Here is a 21,059-nt window from a genome sequence, read left to right as displayed (position 1 = left end):
CACTAGACCTCATGGTATGACTCATTACAAATTATCTTTTCATTTGAAACACTACTAGTTATGATAGAGAAAAATTAAAATAGCATTTAGCTCAAGCTAGCTACAGTGTAACAAAAATTTCTTCAACTTGTTTAATTCTAAAAAGAATGTTTATTTTGACTTTTTAAAAACCTTGTAAGGTGTTTATTGCTTATTACTATTGAAAGGTGCTGTGGAAACAAACATGTAAGTAAAGATTTCTCGGAAGAGAATATATTTTCAATTGTGTAGAGATGTATTGAATCTCTTTGACCTGAGAAGTCAGCCACATTGAAAATAATTACTTTTTTAAAAATTTCGAGCAAGTAAAATGTCCCAAAGTAAAAGAGGTCAGTACTGTTAAAAATCATTACTTTTTTTTCATATTTACATATTCCTAAGTAAACTAAATAAATAACGAGTTACAAAGATATTGAAAATGTTCCAGTTTCTAAGCATGGAGGAAATGTTGTCAAATGAACAAAACATGCATGCCTTTATGGAGTTTTACATTTGAGAGACATAAGAGTTAATTGGAAGAAAAACAAATAATTTACCATACAATTCTGTGGTTTATAATTAAGGCATTTCAGTGATTTTTAAGATGCGCATCTGAGATAGATGGAATCTTAAAATTGGCATGTTGTAACCACATGGCAATTTTTCTTCTGAGTTGTAAATAAAATAAGAATGTTCTAAGTGTCTTAAAGGTGATGGCATCTCAGAGACAATGAAATAGGAAATATATAAAAATGTTAGCACATTGGTTAATTTTTAGCACCAAAAACTATTCAAAGGTGACTTGCAAAAAGAAGTTACAGATTTCTATATCCTTCTTTTTATTGGAGGGGGATGAGTACCAGGGATTAAAATCAGGGGCACTCAGCCACAGAGCCACATCCCCAGCCCTATTTTATATTTTATTTAGAGACAGGGTCTCACTGAGTTGCTTAGTCCCTCACCATTCCTGAGGCTGGCTTTGAATTTGAGAGACTCTTGTCTCAGCCTCCAGAGCAGCTGAGATTATAGGCATGTGCCACCACGTTCCACTACTAAATCTTTCTGTCTAAATTAGAATTCTTTTTTTTTTTTTTTGCAAAGGTCAACAATGTTTTATTGTGGCTTGAGGGGGAGGGGAGCGCTGCGGATGCCCTGTACCCTGAGCAATTGTTGGGAGCCCAGAGGTGGGGAGAGGGAGGGGGCCTGGCCTGGCCGCTTCAGCCAGCTGGCTCATTGGCTCTAGAGTCGGGTGGTAACCATGGCGAGGGCCCTTGCTAAGGGCCGGAGCCAATGAGGGCGTCACCCGGGTTGTTTCAAAAATCTCCCTGCAGCCTATGGGGGAGGGGAGGCCAGAGCAGCTCCTTGGGGAGGGGAGGTGAAGTGAGGTCGTGGTCCAGCGGGAAGGTCCCGGTCCCCCTCCACGTTGTCACGTGTGGGGCCAGGCGCTCACTTGCAGCCCTTGGGCACCTTGGGGACACTGGGCTTGGCTGCCTTCTTCAACTTCTTGCTCCCAGCCGCTGCCTTCTTGGCCTCGCTGCTGCTGCTGCTGCTGCTGCCGCCGCCGCCCTTGTCCCGGTGGCAGCGGCCTTCGGGGCGTGTGCTTGTTGGCTGTGCTGCCCTTGGTGGGTCAGGGGCCCATGTGGCGCCCTGCTGCCGGCTTCTTGGGTTTGTGCACGGCAGGCGCGGAAAAGGGGCGTACCGTTAGCTGGCCACCAGCTTTTGGCGATGAAGTTTGAAGGAGCCTGTGGTGACTGTGCCCTTGACCTGCAGTAGCAAGTCATTCTGCACCAGCGTGGACCAAGTACTTGAGGTAGGTGCGGCTGTTCTGCTGGCCGAACCCCGCCACCTTCCTGGCCTCTGCATAGATGCGGGCCAGAGACAAGCCGCTGCTCGCCCAGCCTGCAGAGGTCTCCACCACCAGCTGGCTGTACTTGCCCAGCTGGTTCTTCTTGCGGCTGCTCTTACGCTTGGGGCCACCACGGCCCTTGTGGCTGTCCCCCACGTGTCGCTGCCCCCCCCCCCCATGGTCCCCTTGGCGCCCGGAGCGGCAGGGCCTCCTCCAGCTCCACCGCCATGGTGGCCAGCGGGTTGGTGGCAGGTGGCTCAGGGAAGAGGAAGGTGAGGGGCTGCGGGGTGGGGGTAGGGAGGGGGAGCTCGGGGCGCGGGTCCTGGGGCTGGGCGGCAGGGCTGGGGACAGATGGGTGAGCGCCATCGGGGAGACTGGGGCAGCTCTGGGGCTCAGGGAGGGCTCCAGCTTGGGTCCGAATCCCACTGCTGCTGCCGGCGCCACTGCTCCAAATTTGCCCGCCTTCTGGGCATGTGCGCTGCGCTCTGTTAAACTAGAATTTTTTATTCAGAAGATTCCTATACAGATCTTTCTCCTTGTGTAAAACAAATGGAAGACCAGTGTTCATCAACATGAGGACAATTTTTTTTTGAAAAGGGTTTGAGGGAAACAAACTTCTTGGTGCTTTTCCATGAAAGCACATGGTGGGCAGTTAATGCATTTGAGATTAAGTTGTTCAAAAACACAAGCAGCATTTATGGAATATGGATTATTTTTGTTTCTTTGCCCTATCTCTGAAAGTTTGTAGATCTACTTATAATTTTTTTTTTCAAGTGAGACATCCTTAAGTTGAATTTCAATGATTCATAGTTGTTATTGTTTTTATAAGAATGTATTTGAAAACATTCTCTGTGTACACAGTTTATGTAAAAAAACTAGCTCCATGATATCTCTTGGCTAGGAAGCCTGTATAAGGACTTTTTCCATCTGATACTGAGGACAGGTTTCATGGGAAACTCAACCATACGAAGGTTACATACCTTTTTCCCCCAGGAGGACTTCAGCTTTGCTTATCCAAGTGTGGTTCTATGTCCTGGATCTTGTTTGAAATGCAGACTCGTGGTGTACATGAACCTGTGGGAAGAACCAGACAAGATATGTGACTCTCAGACTTGAGAGTATTACTAGGATTGCTAGACTAGTACAAAGTTTCTGATTCAGTAGTCTGGGTGGGAGCCTGAGAATTTTAATTTTAATAAGTTGATGCTGCTGGTATAGGGACCACACTTGGAGAATCATTATACTAGAGTGTCCTCATTGTACATTTTTCTCCCCTTTCCAAATTTCTTACTCATTCTAATAGCTTTTTAAAAACAGACTATTATATTCTTTAACTTGATTGAAGGGGAAAAAAGCATTTTTTTTTTTTTTGCAATGACCACACCAAGATTGCTTTTCAGCATCTAATTCAGAGCAAAAAATCTCTTTAAACCTTAATTTATCTATGGGTGTCTCTTTCTCTTCTTTCTGTAAGTATTCTTTTTAATGTTTAAAAATTCTTTTAATGTAGATAGCATGTTCTTATGGTTCAAAAGTTAAAATGACACAGTTAAAATGACAATGCCTGTGTCATTTTAACTTTTGAACCATAAGAAAATGTGATTTCCAACTGCTTTGGCCCCCCCCTTCACCTTTCTTTCTTAAATAACGACCTATTCTATTAGTCTTTTTCTTCATATACCAGTATCACATTATTGGTTTTATAAGTTTTAATATCTTTTAAAACTAGGTTCCCCTTGTTGCTTTTCATATTCCTGGAAATTCTTGCTTGCTTATTTTCCCATGAGTACTTTTGAATTGTTTTGTCTAGTTCCAGAAAAACAGAAATCTAAAGGAAATAAACATCAGATTAAATGTATACATTTAAAATCTATTTAACTTCTCCAAACTTTTTTTTCAGGATCATAATAAAGGTGCTATGAAAGAATGTAAGACAGGAAAATAATTAAATATTTTTACTGTGGTGTTTTATGATTTTACATTTTAAAAATTCTTTTATTATTATTATTATTATTTCAGTCTGTTTCTTTAATGTGTAAAAGGGATATTGTTTTAGGAGTGTTTGATTTCATAGAACCTCTGGGTGGTAAGTTGGAAGCAAATAATGTGGGCTGTTTAAATAATGATGTTTGACTCGAATATTTTAATTTCTATTATCTTGTTATTTTAAAGTGTGGTTCTGAGAAAGAGATCCTGTATTACATTTACTTGCAACATTCAATGAATTCTTTCCTCTTAAAGAGGAATATGAAAAGATTTGAAGTAATTTTGGTGATATAGAGGCACTTCTTTCTCTTAAATGTTTGTTGTGATTATTTATTATAATAATTAGAAAAATTTTTACCCAGGCTGGGGATGTGGCTCAAGCGGTAGGCTCGCCTGGCATGCGTGCGGCTCGGGTTCGATCCTCAGCACCACATACCAACAAAGATGTTGTGTCCGCTGACAACTAAAAAAAAAAAAAAATTAAAAAATTCTCTCTCTCTCTCTCTCTCCTCTCTCACTCTCTCTTTAAAAAAAAAAATTTTACCCATATAAAACAACATAATGACAAAAGTAAGCCCTCAACTCCTGCACAAAGAAATGGCCACCATTAACTCACTTTTGGAAACTTATTGATGGATATGAAAGTATATATAAGACTTTAAATACAGAGCAGTCTTTCTATATGAAGCTATGTGGTCATTTTTACTGTGTTCTATATATATCTCTATTTGTTAGTTGAACCTGATGTGCACAATCATGGGTGATCATTTTACTGGCTGCCTAGTTTTGTTTTTTTAATTATTTTTTTAGTTGTCAGCAGATCTTTATATATGCAGTGTTGAGAATCAAACCCTGTTCTTTACACATGCCAGGCAAGTACTCTACCACTGAGCTACAACCCAGCCCTGCCTGCATAGTTTTCTATTATTTAGAGACATCATACTTTATCTAGCTACTTCTTTCATAACCATTTAGATTGTTACTTGTTTTTCTTTCTTGTGAATAATGGTATGTTGATTATAGTATATTTATTCACTTATCTTCATAGAGGATTTAACTGCCAGGTCAAAGATTATATACATTTTAAATATTTATAAATATAACTAAGCTGTTATCTGTAAAAACTGTTCCCCTCAATGTCCATGAGAATCCTATTCTCAAAACCCTTGCTCACACCAAGTTTTGTTAATCTTTTTAATCTTTGCTAATTCAATAGAAAAAAAAGTACATTTTTGAGATAACATGTTTTTTATTGGTATTGGGGATTGAACCCAGGGGTACTTTACTAGTAAATTAGATCCCCAGCACCTTTTATTTTAATTTTTTTTTTTAAAGAGAGAGGAGAGAGAGAGAGAGAGAGAGAGAGAGAGAGAGAGAGAGATTTTTTAATATTTATTTTTTAGTTATTGGTGGACACAACATCTTTGTTTGTATGTGGTGTTGAGGATCGCATGCCAGGCGAGCACGCTGCCGCTTGAGCCACATCCCCAGCCTTAATTTGTTTTTTTTAATTTTGAGACAGGGCCTCACTAAGTTGCTGAGGCTATCCTTGAACTTGTGATTCTCCTGCCTCAGTCTCCTGAGTTTCTGGGATTATAGGTGTGTTCCACTGTAAACTATTGAAGGAAACCTTGTGTTATTCAAAGATTTCTTTCATTCAACATTCTTATTAACTAAAGAATTCTCTTCCTTAAAAACATACAAGTGATTCTTACATGTCAGATATTCTTAGGCATTAAATGTGATGAAAATATTTAAATATTTTGAGTTCTTTTTAGGTCTTTTGCCTTGATTTTAACTCATTGTTAATATTTGAAAACTTGAGGGTTGGGGATGTGGCTCAAGTGGTAGTACACTAGCCTGGACTGTATGAGGCACTGGGTTCAATCCTCAGCACCACATAAAAATAAAAATAAAAAGATTGTTTCCACTGTGGAAAAGAAAAAAAAAAACCTAAAACTAAATATTAAAAAAAAAATATTTGAAAACTTGATCAACCAGCTATAATTGTTTTGAATACAGAATGTTTTCTTCTGCAAAGAGCAGTACTTTTGTGTTTTATTCACCTGAAGGGAAGCCTAAAGTAACTTTCAAAATAAATTTCTTAACAATTTTCAAACATGGATACCAATGGCTGAATAGCATATAGAATATTATTTCCATAATTGGGTGATAATATAGTTTTTATGACTTATGTAAACTATATGAATGTGCGATCATGTCTAAAACTATGTGTATCTCTTCTGTCCAAAGATTTTATCACTTCCTAATGTAAATATGATTTTTTTGCTTTTAAAGAGAGAGTGAGAGAGAGGGAGAGAGAGAGAGAGAGAGAGAGAGAATTTTAATATTTATTTTTTTAGTATTTGGTGGACACAACATCTTTGTATGTGGTGCTGAGGATCGAACCCGGGCCGCATGCACGCTAGGCAAGTGCGCTACCGCTTGATCCACATCCCCAGCCCCATGATTTTTAATTTTATGTTTGCTTTAGATTTTATTTCAGTCAAATAAGAGTTACATATAAAGATGGTCTCACATGAAGCAGATTCACAACTTTATCATTGACCTACTATTTATTCTTTGAACTGTCTTCTATATATAAAGTACATCTAGATTGCCTTTCCTGAGAGTGCTTTTCTTTTCACTTTAATTAACATTGTTTACTGAATAACCCAAGGCTGGGACAATATGGTCTAACTGGCGATTTATTCACCAGTTTTCATTCAGCACTGAATACCTACCTACCTGGTAGGTATCCACAGACCCCCAAATCAGTATTCTTTGTTTAATTTTTTTGGTACTGGGGATTGAATCTAGGGGCACTTTGCCACTGAAACACACCCCCAGCCCTTTTGTTTATTTTTTAAAAAATTTTTAGACAGGATCTTGCTAAGTTGCTTAGGGCCTCACTAAGTTCCCAAGACTGGCCTTGAATGTAGGATCCTCCTGCCTCAGCCTCAACCTCCCAATGGTTGATGTATATTGTCATTATTAAGTTAAAGATGCAAAAGAGAATAGAATACATTTTAATTTAGAGAAGAGTACAATGGTCTCTTTTAAATTTAGATGTGCATAACTGTATGACACTTGCTGCCATAACATTCGATGGTACTTTATTTCAAATTTTGCTGTGGACTATATTCTATTTAGTTTTTAGAATCACATAAGTCCTTTATTTTAAATCTTTTTTTTTTTTTTGTAATGTGCAGAGTAAGTATTTAAACTTAGTATGTTGCTGGATCTTGTTTAAGATCTGTTTATGTTTCTCAGTATAGACATAGCAATATTTTTCACAATATATTGTTTGAAAATAATGATAAAGTAAATGCCCCCCCAAATAAAGTAAATATAATTGTATGGTTCACATTTTTTAAAATAAAAGCAGAAAATTAGATTGCTAGACTTTGAGTAGAATGAATAAGTTTTTGTCTGAGACTTGCCTGTGAAGCCTTTCTGACTCCTGAACCAGTTTTTCACAGCCAAAGTAAACAGAGATGGAACAATTAATGATTTAATAGATTTTAGTCTCTATTTTATATACTTTATTCCTATTAGAATACAGGATTCTAAAGAATACATGTAACTTGTTTTAATTATTATTTTTGCAGAAGTCATTTGCATGTGAAACTTAAAATCATTTAAATAATACTCTAGCAAGTTTTATTTGCACTTTATTTTGCCTAGCAATTATTTCTTTTCTTAATATATTTTTTTTGTTGTAGTTGGATACAGTACCTTTATTTTATTGATTTATATGCGGTGCTGAGGATTGAACCTAGGGCTCCTCATGTGCCAGGCAAGCACTCTACTGCTGAGCCACAACCTCAGCCCCTAGCAATTATTTCTTAATATATAGTCTGAAATTAAATCAAGGCAGACTTGAAATTACTGAGTCTTCCTTATTGGGCCAAATTAATGAGGTCTTCCTAGACTTTTCCTTCTGGTATCTTGTTGTGGCTAATGATGTAATCTTATTTGTTTTCTAAAATATTCAAGTTTTAGGTTTTTGAATCTTTTCTGTGGAAGTACAGGAATTTGTTTATACAGTGCCTTTCATTTTACTGATGAGTTAATTTCTTTAATTTTGTGCCCTAAAACCTACTAAATATATTCCTGGAAAGTGTGGGATTAAACAGAAGTTGTAATAAAAATGAAGGCCTTTTTCTTTATTTCTCCTGTTAGCTCCATTTGTTAAAATTTTTATACTACATTTAAATAAAAATTAAGAATTTTGGGGCTGGGGAAGTGGCTCAAGCGATAGCGCGCTCGCCTGGCATGCGTGTGGCCGGGGTTCGATCCTCAGCACCACATACCAACAAAGATGTTGTGTCCACCAAATACTAAAAAAAATAAACATTAAAATTTTCTCTCTCTCTCCCTCTTTCTTTTTTTTTTTTTAATTTTTTTAAGAGAGAGTGAGAGAGAGAGAGAGATAGAGAGAGAGAGAATTTTTAATATTTATTTTCAGTTCTCGCGGCCACAACATCTTTGTATGTGGTGCTGAAGATCGAACCCGGGCCGCACGTATGCCAGGCGAGCGCGCTACCGCTTGAGCCACATCCCCAGCCCTCACTCTTTCTTTAAAAAGAAAAAAAAAAAAGAATTTATTACAGGGATGGGATTATGGATCAGTGTAGAGCACCTGCCTGGCATGTGTGAGGCACTGGGTTTGATCATCAGCACCACAATAAATAAATAAATAAATAAACAAACAAATAAATAAGGCAATTATGTCCATCTACAACTACCCCTCCCCCCCCAAAAAATACTTTATTACATATTAAATGGGTTGGATGTTCTATATTTGAAACAGTTTCTTTCTATATTAGGCATAAAGTTTAATTTAGACTGGCAGAGTAAGTGATCATTTGATTGGAAAGTTGGGTAGACAGTCTTTGGTTAGTTTCATTCTATAATCTTCCAGCTAATTGTTGAATTGCATGCTCTTTTGTTCTTTGCTCTTTCTACTTTGGATCTGGTTTTATGGTTGGCTGAAATAGGAATTTATTGGTAGGAACATAGATTATTTTCAAATTTGAACAGATTGTGTGTTTTTCTGACAGCTTATTCTGTCACAGGCAGAGAGATTCAACCAGACCCTTGTGAAGAGGTGTTAGTATATGATTTGGGCAGCCATTTTCAAAAATAACAGCTTTATTGATATATAATTCACATTACCATCAAGGTCACTCCTTAAAAGTGCAATTCACTGAGTTTTAGTATATTCACACAGTTGTGTGCCTATCCAGCTATCTAATACTGAAACACATTTGTCATATCCAAAGAAGACCCATGCCCTTTAGCAGTCAGTCTCCACTCACTCTTGCTCCATGTAGGTATAAATCTTCTTTCTCTCTTTCTGGATTTACTTTTTCTGGACATGATATATAATATAAATGTAATCATTCAATATATGGCCCTTTGTATCTGTTTTTTTTAGCCTGTTTTTGAGGTAGCACATATCAGAACTTCATTCCTTTTATTGCTAAATAGTGTTCTGTTATATAGATACACTGCAGTTTTTTTTATCCATTTATCAGTTGATGGATATTTGGGTGACTTTCACTTTGTGGTTCTTATGATCATGCTGCTGTGAATATTTGTGTTTTTGAGTTCACTTCTGTTTTCTTTTGGGTAGATACTTAGGATTGAAATTTATGGGCCATAAGTAACTCTGCAAGACTGTTTTATAAGGTGACCAAACCATTTTGTATTCACTTTAGCAATGTTTGAAGATTCCATTTCTCCATATCTTTGCCAACATTGTGCTATGGTATTTTTCCATAGTAGTTATCCTAATGGGTATGAAGTGGCATTGCATTGTGGTTTTTATTTGCATTTCCCTGATAACTAATGATATTCAATATCTTCATGTACTTGGTAGCCATGGTTTATCTTTGTTAGACAAATGCCTATTCAGATTGTTTACCCATTTTAAAAATTGAGCTGTCTTTTTCTTGTTTGGTTGTAATAGTTCTTCTGTATTCTGGATATACACAAATGTACACTTATCAGATATATGAAGTATAAATTTTTTCTTATTCTATAGTCTTTACATTCTTATAAGGCCAATAGGTTTTTTTGTTCAAGTCCAATTTACCAGTTTTTTTGACTGCTTATGCAATTTGCTCTGAAATTTTCTATAAGTTAAAAATAAACAGACCTTATTTCTCAATATCTTCCATTAATTTTTTTCTACAGAAACAATGATCATTTAGTTAACTACACAATGGGTTAGAGATATTAAAGATATTTTTTGTTTTCAAATATTTTCATCACATTTACTGAACGAAGCTCAAGATTTCTAACTCGATTTCCAGTGCACTTTTGTAAAATCAGAAGATGTCTTTGATTTTTCTGCTTAGCTTCGAATGCACACATTATTCTGTAAATATTTACAGGTGTCTGATGAATTCTGAGGACTTGACTGTACTTGGAGATCCAGGGATGCTTGGAACATGGTTCTTCCTTAAGGAACCAGAGGTCATGTGCCCAGCTACGGATTTCTACAGAGGGTAGTGGCACCAGTGGAGGAAGAGGGGCACTGTCTGGGTGAGAATGCCTCTCAGGGAGTCAGTGATGGTGCTCTGTCTGCAGAGATTCATCGGTGATCAGAACCTTTTGTTATAGCCTGTGATTCTTCCTTTCAGACATTTGCTGCTGCTGTGTGTTATGTACATTGGCATCAGTTATCTGTTACAGCAATATTTAGGGATATTGATGTAATGAAATGTAGACATCAATGTGATGATTTTGATACCTAGAAGCAAGCTGGAAGAAAGCCACATTTCTTTGATTTCTTCAGGTTTTCAAGAATGGGAAGTTTCTACTCACTAATTAATTCAGTGTGGTGGGTGTGTGTATCTGAGCTCCAGACCAAACCCAAGCAGTTTTGGGTAGTCAGAGCTAAAATGTGAGTCAAGGAGGAACAGCTGTTTGACTGGAGGGAAGATTGTATATAGGGTTAGGGTTAGGGTTAGGGTTAGGGTTAGGGTTAGGGTTAGGGTTAGGGTTAGTCCTGTTAAGGAATTTAGATCTTTCTTTAATAACAGAGAGCTATTGATGTATGTAGGGAACGTGGTCCCTCCTATTATCTGTACCACAGAAGCTCTTTGTGAGGACTAGAGACAGGAGACTTGTGGGGCTGTGGGACTAGTCCAGATGAGAGCCGATGAGGACCTGAGCTAGGGCTCTGCTGATAGAGGTGGACACACAGACTGGAAATGTTTAGAAGGTGCAAGTCTGGATGCTTGTCTGCAATCAACCATCATAAGTTAAAAGGAGGATTACTGAAGAAAGAAGATTTCTGAAGAAAGTTTCAAAGGACTGAAATGCCACTGAAGCCAGCATGATTTTAGGCCCTTGAGGGCTAAGCGACAGTGCAGGGCCCATACTCAGGCTCTCCCACAAGAAGGAGGAAAGAGGGTCTCCTTCCATTTGTGCTTTTTAAAATCCCAAGAGCACTCTTTTTTTTTTTTTTAAATTTATATTATTTATTTTTTTTAGTTTTTGATGAACTTTATTTTGTTTATATTTATGTGGTGCTGAGAATTAAACCCAGTGCCTCACACATGCTAGGCCATTGCTTACCACTGAGCCACAACCCCAGCCCCCAAGATCACTCTTAGCCTTGGGTTTTGTACCCCCTGCTCAGGCAGACGCTTTGCTGGGAGCTCTGTGCCCTCATCACTAGCATTCCCAGAAGTGGGGAAGGATTGTGGAGCAGAGCCATCTGTTGCTATTTGGTTACTCAAGCTGGCTTGGCCAGATGTTAAGATCTGAAGGGGAAGGTTGGGAATGCCTCAGAAGTTTGTGGCCTGGGTAGACCATGATGACAGCATTTCTGTGCAAGAACAAGGTTCACAAGTGAGTAGACTAGAATGCAGGAAGTAAACAGAGTTCACTTTTAGACCAGTTTAGTTTGGAATGTGACTGTCAAGATGGTATGTTTCTGTGACAATTCACTTGACTTTATTCACTAATAGAAGCCTCTCTAGGGATTGGTTATTTTCTTCGCTATGACTTTCCAGAGACTATCATGGATTTTCAGAGGTACTTTTATTAGCTCTTAGATAAAGTAATTAAAATTCATTTTATATAGTGCAGCTTATTCTATTTTTATGTTTTCTGACTTTTTTTTGTACCAGGAATTGAGCTCAGGGTGCTCAATCACTGAGCCACATCCCCAACTATTTTTTTCTTTTTTCTTGAGACAAAGAAAAACTTTTTTTGTTAAGTTGCTTAGAGCTTCACTAAATTGCTAAGGCTAGGTTTGAACTTGCAATCCTCCTGCTTCATGTTTACAAGCCACTGGGATTATAGGTGTGTGCCACCGACCTGGCTGAGCAATCTTTCTTAATGGACAAAGAACAGTAGATGCTGTTTTAACCGGTTCTTGCTCCTATGTTAGTGAAGTCTGAATTGAAATTTCTTTCTGCATCTCAAAGAGTACAATATAGTGTACAGCAATTCTAAAAGGGTGGAAGTTATATGGTTTCTGTAAACTTCTTTTCTGGATGTAATCCGTGAAACATCAGTGTGTGTAGCAGTTAAATAGGAATTTTGGTCAGAGGACAGTGGAAGGCTGGCCTGGCACTACACTGTTACTCCAACAGCATTATTCAAACACCAGCATTCTGGGCTGGGGATGTGGCTTGCCTCACATGTGTGAGGCCTTGGGTTTGATACTCAGTTCCACAGACAACTCATTGTTCTGTTTTCATTAATGAAATACAAAGTTGTTTTTGGAGGAATGAAGGATAAATTACTCATTTATATATCTTATGTGTTATAACATGACACGAATCATTTGCTTATGTGATAAACACTACTACATTTAAGATCATAATTGTTTTGAATATTTTAAGTCACTTTAAACATGGTCAGAATTGATAATAGCATTGCGGGTAAGGCCATTCCATAGATGTCATTTTACTAAAGAGATCTTGATCTTGCCTGGCTTTGCAAGATATGATAATGAAGGCTAGCTGAATGCCAAAACTTGGAAGATAAATTGTTGCCCACACCAGCTCTGCCACTATGTTTTTTTCTCCTCTATGCCAAGGCATCAGATTAAAGTGAATTAGAGAAAAATAAATTTGCTGAAATTAAATGGGAGGTACTCATGGTGGGATGAATCCATATTCTCTGGCAGGTGTGGTCCCATTTAGGGCCCTCTTGATAGAAGATTCTAGATATACTTTGTGCTGTTAGTAATGGGAAGTAGCTCAGTGACCTTGGACAAGTATATTAAGGTCAGTTACACTCTACCTGTCTATAATATTCTCCATCATAGTATTGTTGTGAGGATGAGCAGAGCTGCTGCATATCAACTGGTAAGCACAGTGCCAAGAACATTTCAAATTACAAGTAAATCTTACTCCACACAACAGTGTTTTTCTTCAAAGTAAAATGCAACAGGAGGGCAGTAATTGACAGCAGAGGTATCACAAGGAACCACAAATTGGCTCTTAGCTTCAATGGAACTCAAGCTGTAGCAGGTGTTATTTCACAATTTTAATTAAAATCAGTATCAGAGGTGAGATGTAAATTTTCATAATTTTAACTATAAGCAGTTAAATTTCTGTGCTTTTTTCACCAATTTACCTAATGCAAGCCATTTTCATTCGTAAAACTCTAAAAAATCAATAAATAGAAGATGCAATAACTGAATACTACGGTTGGTTTCATCTTTTGTTTAGTGGATACTGCTTCTCAGTGAAGATGAGAATACTTGGATATTGTGCTTGCAGAGCTCATGGTCTGGGTTCCATGGTTACTGAACACTGAGGATTACTAGTGTTTAATGTAGATATGAATTTGGGTATGATGTGTTTGGAACACTTGCAGAGTAAGCATGTCAGTCAAAATTAACTAAAAGCTTATGGTTTAGCAAAATTGTACCTTTGAGAACACAAAACATGACAGTTCTGAAGAACCTGAAAAAAATTGGAAGAAGAGTAACTTTCTAAGGGAATCTGAAGCACATGCCATCCACAATTATCGCTGACAAGTGATTTTTATAGATTTTGGTGGATGTGGCATGAGTTTGTTGGGTTCTTTTTTTTTTTTTAAATTATTCACTAGTTCTAATCAGTTATACATGAGAGTAGAAAATGCTTCAATTCATTGTACACATATGGAGCAGGTGTTGGGTTCTTTTAGAGAAACAATCTTAAAGGGTAGTATCATTGCAAGGGAAAAAGATAGTGGATGGTTTTCAAATGAATATCCTTGCTAAGCTGTAAAATGGCAGAGCTATGGATGGTTATATTTATGATGAATAATTAAGGTTGTATCTTCTATAAGATATAGTAATTTCCATTCTTGATTCAGTTAGCTGAGCTCGGTAATGAAGAATATGCTCTTAGAGTGTTATATTTTATACCACCTGTTAGAATATTTACTTAAAATTTCCTGTTATTGGTATTTTAAAAAAAATCATTTGGGGTCTGTCTTCACATCCTTTTATATTTCTAAGCCAGAATGACCTCTTAGAGCTGGTAGACTCTATACTTGCTGTGTGTGGAATAATTTTTAATCTTTTTTTCTGAGTTCACTTAAGATTTGAGATACACTTGTCATTTTGGAATTCTAAGCTGTTAGGATACAGTTCTTCAGTCATGTTATCATTGAAATTTAATATTTTAACCTTTAAAAGAAGAGTCATTGGTCTAGTCTGTGGCATGTTTCCATTGCTATTCTTTCATCATGTGATTTAAGTGTTGCTAAACTTTACAAATTATTCCAAAAGAAGACATGGAATAACTTTGTAATTTGGTACTGTCTATTCTGCATGAAATGCAGCACTTTCAACAGTGCCATATAGAAAGCACATGTGCAGTAAATATTTATTTGAATTAGAGAATTGCTTTAGGGCAGCTTGCAAAAGTAATGTTTTCAATATTCAGTGACTGAGCCTTCACTACTGGTAATTTAGCTAAACATTCAGATTTCATTTAAAGCCAGTAAACAGACAACTGTGCAATTTAGGGAGACCAATTTCTTCACTTTTTTTTTTTTTAAAGAATTCTTTTTTTAAAGAGAGAGTGAGAGGAGAGAGAGAGAGAGAGAGAGAGAGAGAGAGAATTTTTAATATTTATTTTTTAGTTCTCCGCGGACACAACATCTTTGTTGGTATGTGGGGCTGAGGATCGAACTCGGGCCGCACTTATGCCAGGCGAGCGCACTACCGCTTGAGCCACATCCCCAGCCCCCCAATTTCTTCACTTTTCTATCCAATAGTAATTTTCTTTTACAGTCATGTTTATATAGAGTAAAGGTCAAAGGAAAAGGTGTATTTGGAACAGTTACATGAGTAAGTTTGCTACAGTGAAAGATTTTCGGTATGCTGATGGAAAAGGGACAATTTAAAATAGATATTATAAAATTCAGGTAGCTCTTTTTTTTTTTTAAAGAGAGAGTGAGGAGAGAGAGAGAGAGGATTTTTTTTTTTTAATATTTATTTTTAGCGGACACAACATCTTTGTTTGTATGTGGTGCTGAGAATCGAACCCGGGTCGCATGCATGCCAGGCGAGCGCGCTACCGCTTGAGCCACATCCCCAGCCCCTCAGGTAGCTCTTTTTACAGACCGTTTTATTGAGGTCTAATTGGCATCCAATCGACTTCATGTTTAAAGTGTATGATTTCGTCAGTTCTGACACATGTGCACACTCAGGAAACCATCATCACAATAAGGAGAATGAGCAGATCCATCACCACCCCAAATTTCTTTGTACTTCTGTCCTCATGGTTCTCTGTCCCTTTTTCCAAGCAGCCACTGACCTCCCTCTCTACTGTCCCAGTAGGTTAGTTTGCTTATTCTAGGATTTTATGTAAATGGAATTCTATCACATGAATTTTTATTTTTTGGCTTCTTTCAGTGTAATTATTTTGAAATTTATCTCTTTCTGATGATATTAATAGTTTACTCCTTTTGTGTGCCAATGTGCAAGGAGAGCTGGCAAGAGAAGCACCTCAGCACTGCCCTCTCCCCCGTCTCCTCCGTGGGCCTCACTGTAGCCTGAAGAGTTGGCTAATACTCGAGTAACAGGAGGCAGGAATCCACTAGGCAGCTCTTTGGTCAGTCATATTTCTTAGAATGCTGCTGCTCTTTTATTTTATTTATTTATTTATTTATTTATTTTTTGCATTCAAAGCAAGCTGTGGTTAGGTGCTGAGCAACTTGTTGAGGCAGCTTGTCTTCCTGGCCTCCTCATGGTACACCTATGGTACTCACTATGCATCCTGCTGACTGACAAGGCATTCTGCCAGCCCCAGCCTCATGTGCTCCTGGTGTGTTGCAGGCTCTGCAGATGACTGGGAAGGTGAGGAAGGATGGCCATGCCTGATGCAGGCATTCTGTGCTTGTGGACTGCATTTGTTTCACTAGGCTGCACTTTCAGAGCACAGGTTCAAGGATGAAATTGTTGAGGATTTCAAGATGGTGAGCACAGCACAGCAGAAACAACTGGGAGGCCCTTCTGGGCATGGGGTCTTTGGTACTTGTGAGGCTGGCACTGTCTGCTCAGAGTCAGAAGAAGGAATGCTGTTGGTATTTCATGAAAATATGGCCTTGGACATAGTTTACTTGGATTGGAGGAAGGCTCTGTTTGGGAACTCAGTGGTCAAAGACCTGCTGAGAGAATCACAAGCCCAGTGCTCTTGCCTGAATTTACCTGGGAAAGATGAAGGAGGCATCTTTGAGGTTCTATGTATTGTGGATAAAGAAGTGTGACTATCAATCTGGATTTGGTCCTTAAAGAGTGCTACGTGTGGGAAGAGGGGCCTGACCTCTTGGACTCATGTCTCCATTTCTTTCTGGAGAGCACAAATCTGACTTCAAAGCTGCTGCTGAGATCAGGCAGTTGCATTGGGGGGGGGTAGAGCTGGTGCTTCGGGTCCTGTGCTCAGGTCATTAAGCAGTCAGGTTAAGTTACCGGTGGCATCCTGGCTGACTACATGCTTGAGACCCAGGACATCAATGCTGAGGAGCCTTGGACCAACTCCATGTGGTGAAATTGCACTCAACTTCACATGAGGATCTGTGACTCACTGGTAAACCTAGGCAGTCATATCCAGCTTTGAACATCTGAACACACAAGGTAATTTTCATGGAAAAACTGCCCTGCCAGTTTCAACTGCATCATCCTGGCTGATGGATCCTCTTCTCATTTTAAGTTTGAGGAGATTGAGGCAGAGGCCATGTGAAAAGACAGCTGTGATTTGAGCCATGAATGCTATGCAGCCCACTTTTTCTCCTGTGTTACCCTGTCACCATGTCCCTTTTTGGTTTTGGGAAAGCCTACTTATTGCAGAGTGTGTAAGAGGATGGAGTGACATGGCAGTCTCACAAAGCATTTTATGTGATGTCTCTTTCTGCAGAATTGGGTGGTGGGGGCAAAGCTACCTTCCTAATAGCCAGGGAAAGGATGCACTTCACGCTCACTTGGCAGGGGCCTCTGCCCACTGGAGGCCAAAGAGAAATGAAGGACAGAAACTTAAAAGACAAAGTGATCTTTTCCAAACCATGACCCATTCAGGGGATTTTCCAGGCAGCACCTTTGAGGAGCACCTCTGTTTTGTACAGTGAGTCTAATTCTGTGTTTGGTCCACAGACTTCTGATGTCCCATTCTTTTTCCTGACCATCACTGTGACTCACTACTGGGTATCTCCTCCAAGACAGCTACCTGTGAGACAATAACTTATCCCCATGAGAAAATGTGAGGCACCAAAAAGACCAAAGTAAAAAACTAGTTAAGAAACTACAAATAATAAGTAAAATCGATGGCCCTTGTTAGCTTTAACAAACTGATGGATTTCTTTCCCCATGAAACAATGAAAGTTCACATGGATTACCCAGTAAGTTTTGAAATAGAGACGACAGTCATTATTCCAGGATATCAGGTTAAAAACATTCTTAGGAAACATGCAACCTTGTTAATTATGTTATGTTTTTCTTCAAACTAGAGCAAATAACAGAGTGACGTTTACTGCTTGACACTAAATTTGTTACTGCTCTGCTCTTCACAATCTCACATTTGTATTTTACCCATAATGTTCATTTATCTTCCTCAGGCTGATTGATTTTCATGTGAGAAAGATACTTGCCTTGGTGGGCACAGCAGATCACTCTTAGGCTTTATCATGATGTGCTCACCAGGCCCTCATGTGCTCACACATGAACTCCACACCCATCTTTCCTGGATGAACAAAACCACATCATCACTAGATTCTTAGCCATGAAAATTTCTTGTGCCACCTTTGCTTATGAGCTTGATGGAAGAGTCTGACTCTATGAATTGTTGTCTCTCCTCAGAGTTTCTGGTGATGTTGATGATGGCAATGATGGTGATGACAATGATGGTGATGGTGACGATGGTGATGATAATGATGGTGGTGTTGATGGTAGTGGTGGTGGTGGTGGTGATTATGATGGCAGTGGCAATAATGATGACAATGATTATGATGGTGATGACAGCAATGGTTATGCCAATGATAGTGACATAATGTTGATGGGAATGATGTCATGAAGAGGATGATGACCATGTGATGATGATGAATGTTAGCAGCTGACATGAATTAGATTATTTTATCTTTCCCATTGGGCAGAGTCCAGCCTAGATTCTGTTGCCCTCAGACTTGGTCATGTGATCTGTTTCACCAGTGAGAGGAGAGTGGACAGTGGATTCTTTTGGAGGCATGATGGGATTCCACTTACACTCAGTTTCTGTTGGAAACATGGCCCCACATCTCAGCTCTTCAGAAACAGGTTTAGGTGGAGAAAGGGTCTGTGAAATTGAGTGGTGTGTGTTGAATTCCTGTGGCAGATGTTGATTCAGGATTTGTCTGAACAAACATTTATTGAGCATCTCTGTTCTAGGCATTGGGGATAGAATGTAATTAGAGCTTATAATTTTGAGAGGGGAGAGAGAGAAAAGTAAATATAGAGTAGATCAGGAAAGTTAAAGGGCAATGGGCACAATGTGGGGGGCACAGAGATTGTCTGTTGGAGACAGGGTTGAGAGGGGGAAACCTCCAGACTGTTGAAAAGCTCATGTCGAAGCAAAATCCAGAGGGAGTGAGTGGGTAGTCCATGTGATAAATGGGGACGGGAAAGTTCTAGAGAGAGAAGTGGAATGGCAAGGGCCCTGGGATAACATAGAAAGCTGACCAAGGGGGATAGTCATGGATGAGGAGGCCAGGAACTCCTGAGACCAGGAACTCCAGAGACCCTGCCACCCTGGACAGCACTTATCCATATTCAAGAGCCCAAGATGATCAAAACGTCAATCCACAGGGAGCCCATCAAATTCAGCTAATCCCACTCCACTGTGCATACATAAGATGCCCCTACTACCCCAGATTGCTGTGTCCCAGCCTGTGGGTGCAGCCCCGTTTGTCCCTGCTGGGCACCTTTTTTCCCTTGAGGCTCTAACTCACATGTCCCAAATGTTCCTGTGGTGTGTCATGTCCTATCATCCAAGGACCCTGGAATCTTGCAAAATAACTGCCAGCATTCCAGCAGGCCTTTGTCACCTTGCTTAGCAGGCCTCTTCCTTGTTCTGATTTTCAATTTTTCCTGTTCTTGAGTGGCATTAGATAACTCTGTGGTTGCTCCAAGTGTTTGCTCCTAAATTACACCTTCACTACAGACAGAATACCATTAGTTCAAAAGCTCATGAATGCCAAATCCAAACTTATTTACCCCTAATTATTTTAAAAATATAGATGAAAGTAGAAAAATTCTCACCATTCACATCCCAACTGCTTTGGGCATCTAGCATCTAATGTCCAATTAAAAGAGAGTGTGGTTAAGAGACCCTAAGGTGATACCACCCTTCAGATTTTTATAACCACTGCCATACTACTAGCTATATCATCTGGGCAAATAATTTTCAGAGACACTTTCTTTGACTCTCTTTTTCCCCATCAGTTCACTTGAAATTCTCATCTTTTGGATGATGGCTCTTTGTCATAATTCCCTGGACAGTTTCGGGCTGTGAGGGGTGTTATTTTTTTCTTTTCTTTTCTTTCTTTCTTTCTTTCTTTCTTTCTTTCTTTCTTTCTTTCTTTCTTTCTTTCTTTCTTTCTTTCTTTCTTTCTTTCTTTCTTTCTTTCTTCCTTCCTTCCTTCCCTCCCTCCCTCCCTCCCTCCCTCCCTCCCTCCCTCCCTTCCTTCCTTCCTTCTTTCTTTCTTTCAACTAGGAATTGAACTCAAGGGCATGCTTAACCTTTAAGCCACATCCCCAGCTTTAGTTATTGTTGTTGTTTGTTTGTTTTTTAACATGGTCCCTCTAGGTTGCTTACAACTTCACTAAGTTGCTGAGTCTGGTTTCAAATATGTGATCCTCCTGCCTTATTCACCCAAGCTGCTAGAATTACAGGCTTGAACCACCACACACAGTGAAACATAATTTTTTGTTGTTGTTGTTGTTGTTGTTGTTGTTTTGTTATGAGACTCTCTCCCATAATTGTATTTTTATGCTGTATAAGCATCCAAAACCTCCAAATTTCTTACAATTGTCAATTTCAACTCCATCACTACAGAAGCAATCACTATTTTAATAGTCTGTGCTAGAATTTTATATAAAACACAAGAGTTTATATATTTTTATTTAAATAAACTTTAGTTATCTTGATTTATTATTAATTCATAGTATATCTAACAGTAAGACATTGAAGGACTTTACTAAATACTATTCAGTGTATAGGTAAATTGGCCAGAGTGTATTTAATTTTCTATTTGTAGACTCCAAACTACAAATATTAGGTATTATGAATAAAATGTTACTAAATGCTACTTTTGTGATTTATGTCTTCATTTCTCTTGGGTAAAACCTCAGAGTGGAGGTTTTGGGACTCACATTTGGTGTCTATGTTCAATTTCAGAAACAAAAATGGAAAATTCAAGTTTGTTTTTGAAAATGTTGGGTCCATTGTATATACTCAGAAATATCACAGAGGATTTCCAGTTGCTCTGCAATCTTGCCCACATGAGGGGCTATTATATTAGTCTTTTGTATTTTAACCAGTCTAATAAATATGTAACAATATGTCATCCAGATTTTAATTTGCATTTATCTGAAGACTGGTTTCTTTTTTGTTACTGATATTTTGTACATCTTCTTTTATGAACAATTTTCTAATTTTTTGCACACCTCTAGGAAATGGGTTATGCCTCTTTATCATTGAGTTTTAAAAAT

At 38.5% G+C, this 21,059-nt stretch overlaps 1 protein-coding gene and 1 pseudogene across 1 annotated transcript in view; one reads left to right on the top strand and one right to left on the bottom strand.

Moving 5' to 3' along the window:
* Positions 1-1,104: 1,104 nt before the first annotated feature.
* LOC144367615 (uncharacterized) lies at positions 1,105-2,230 on the bottom strand (annotated as a pseudogene).
* LOC101965412 (uncharacterized) overlaps positions 1,906-21,059 on the top strand; it is a 42,259-nt gene continuing 23,105 nt past the window's right edge. Inside the window, exons 1-2 of the mRNA XM_078023533.1 lie at positions 1,906-2,136; positions 3,765-3,827. The gene's annotated coding sequence lies outside the window, so the exon portion shown is untranslated. The remainder of the gene's footprint in view (positions 2,137-3,764; positions 3,828-21,059) is intronic.

The sequence above is a fragment of the Ictidomys tridecemlineatus genome, chromosome 10, assembly GCF_052094955.1.
Source record: "Ictidomys tridecemlineatus isolate mIctTri1 chromosome 10, mIctTri1.hap1, whole genome shotgun sequence".
Taxonomy (NCBI): domain Eukaryota; kingdom Metazoa; phylum Chordata; class Mammalia; order Rodentia; family Sciuridae; genus Ictidomys; species Ictidomys tridecemlineatus.
Note: the sequence above shows the minus strand (reverse complement) of the source record. Positions and strands in the feature narration are given on the sequence as shown.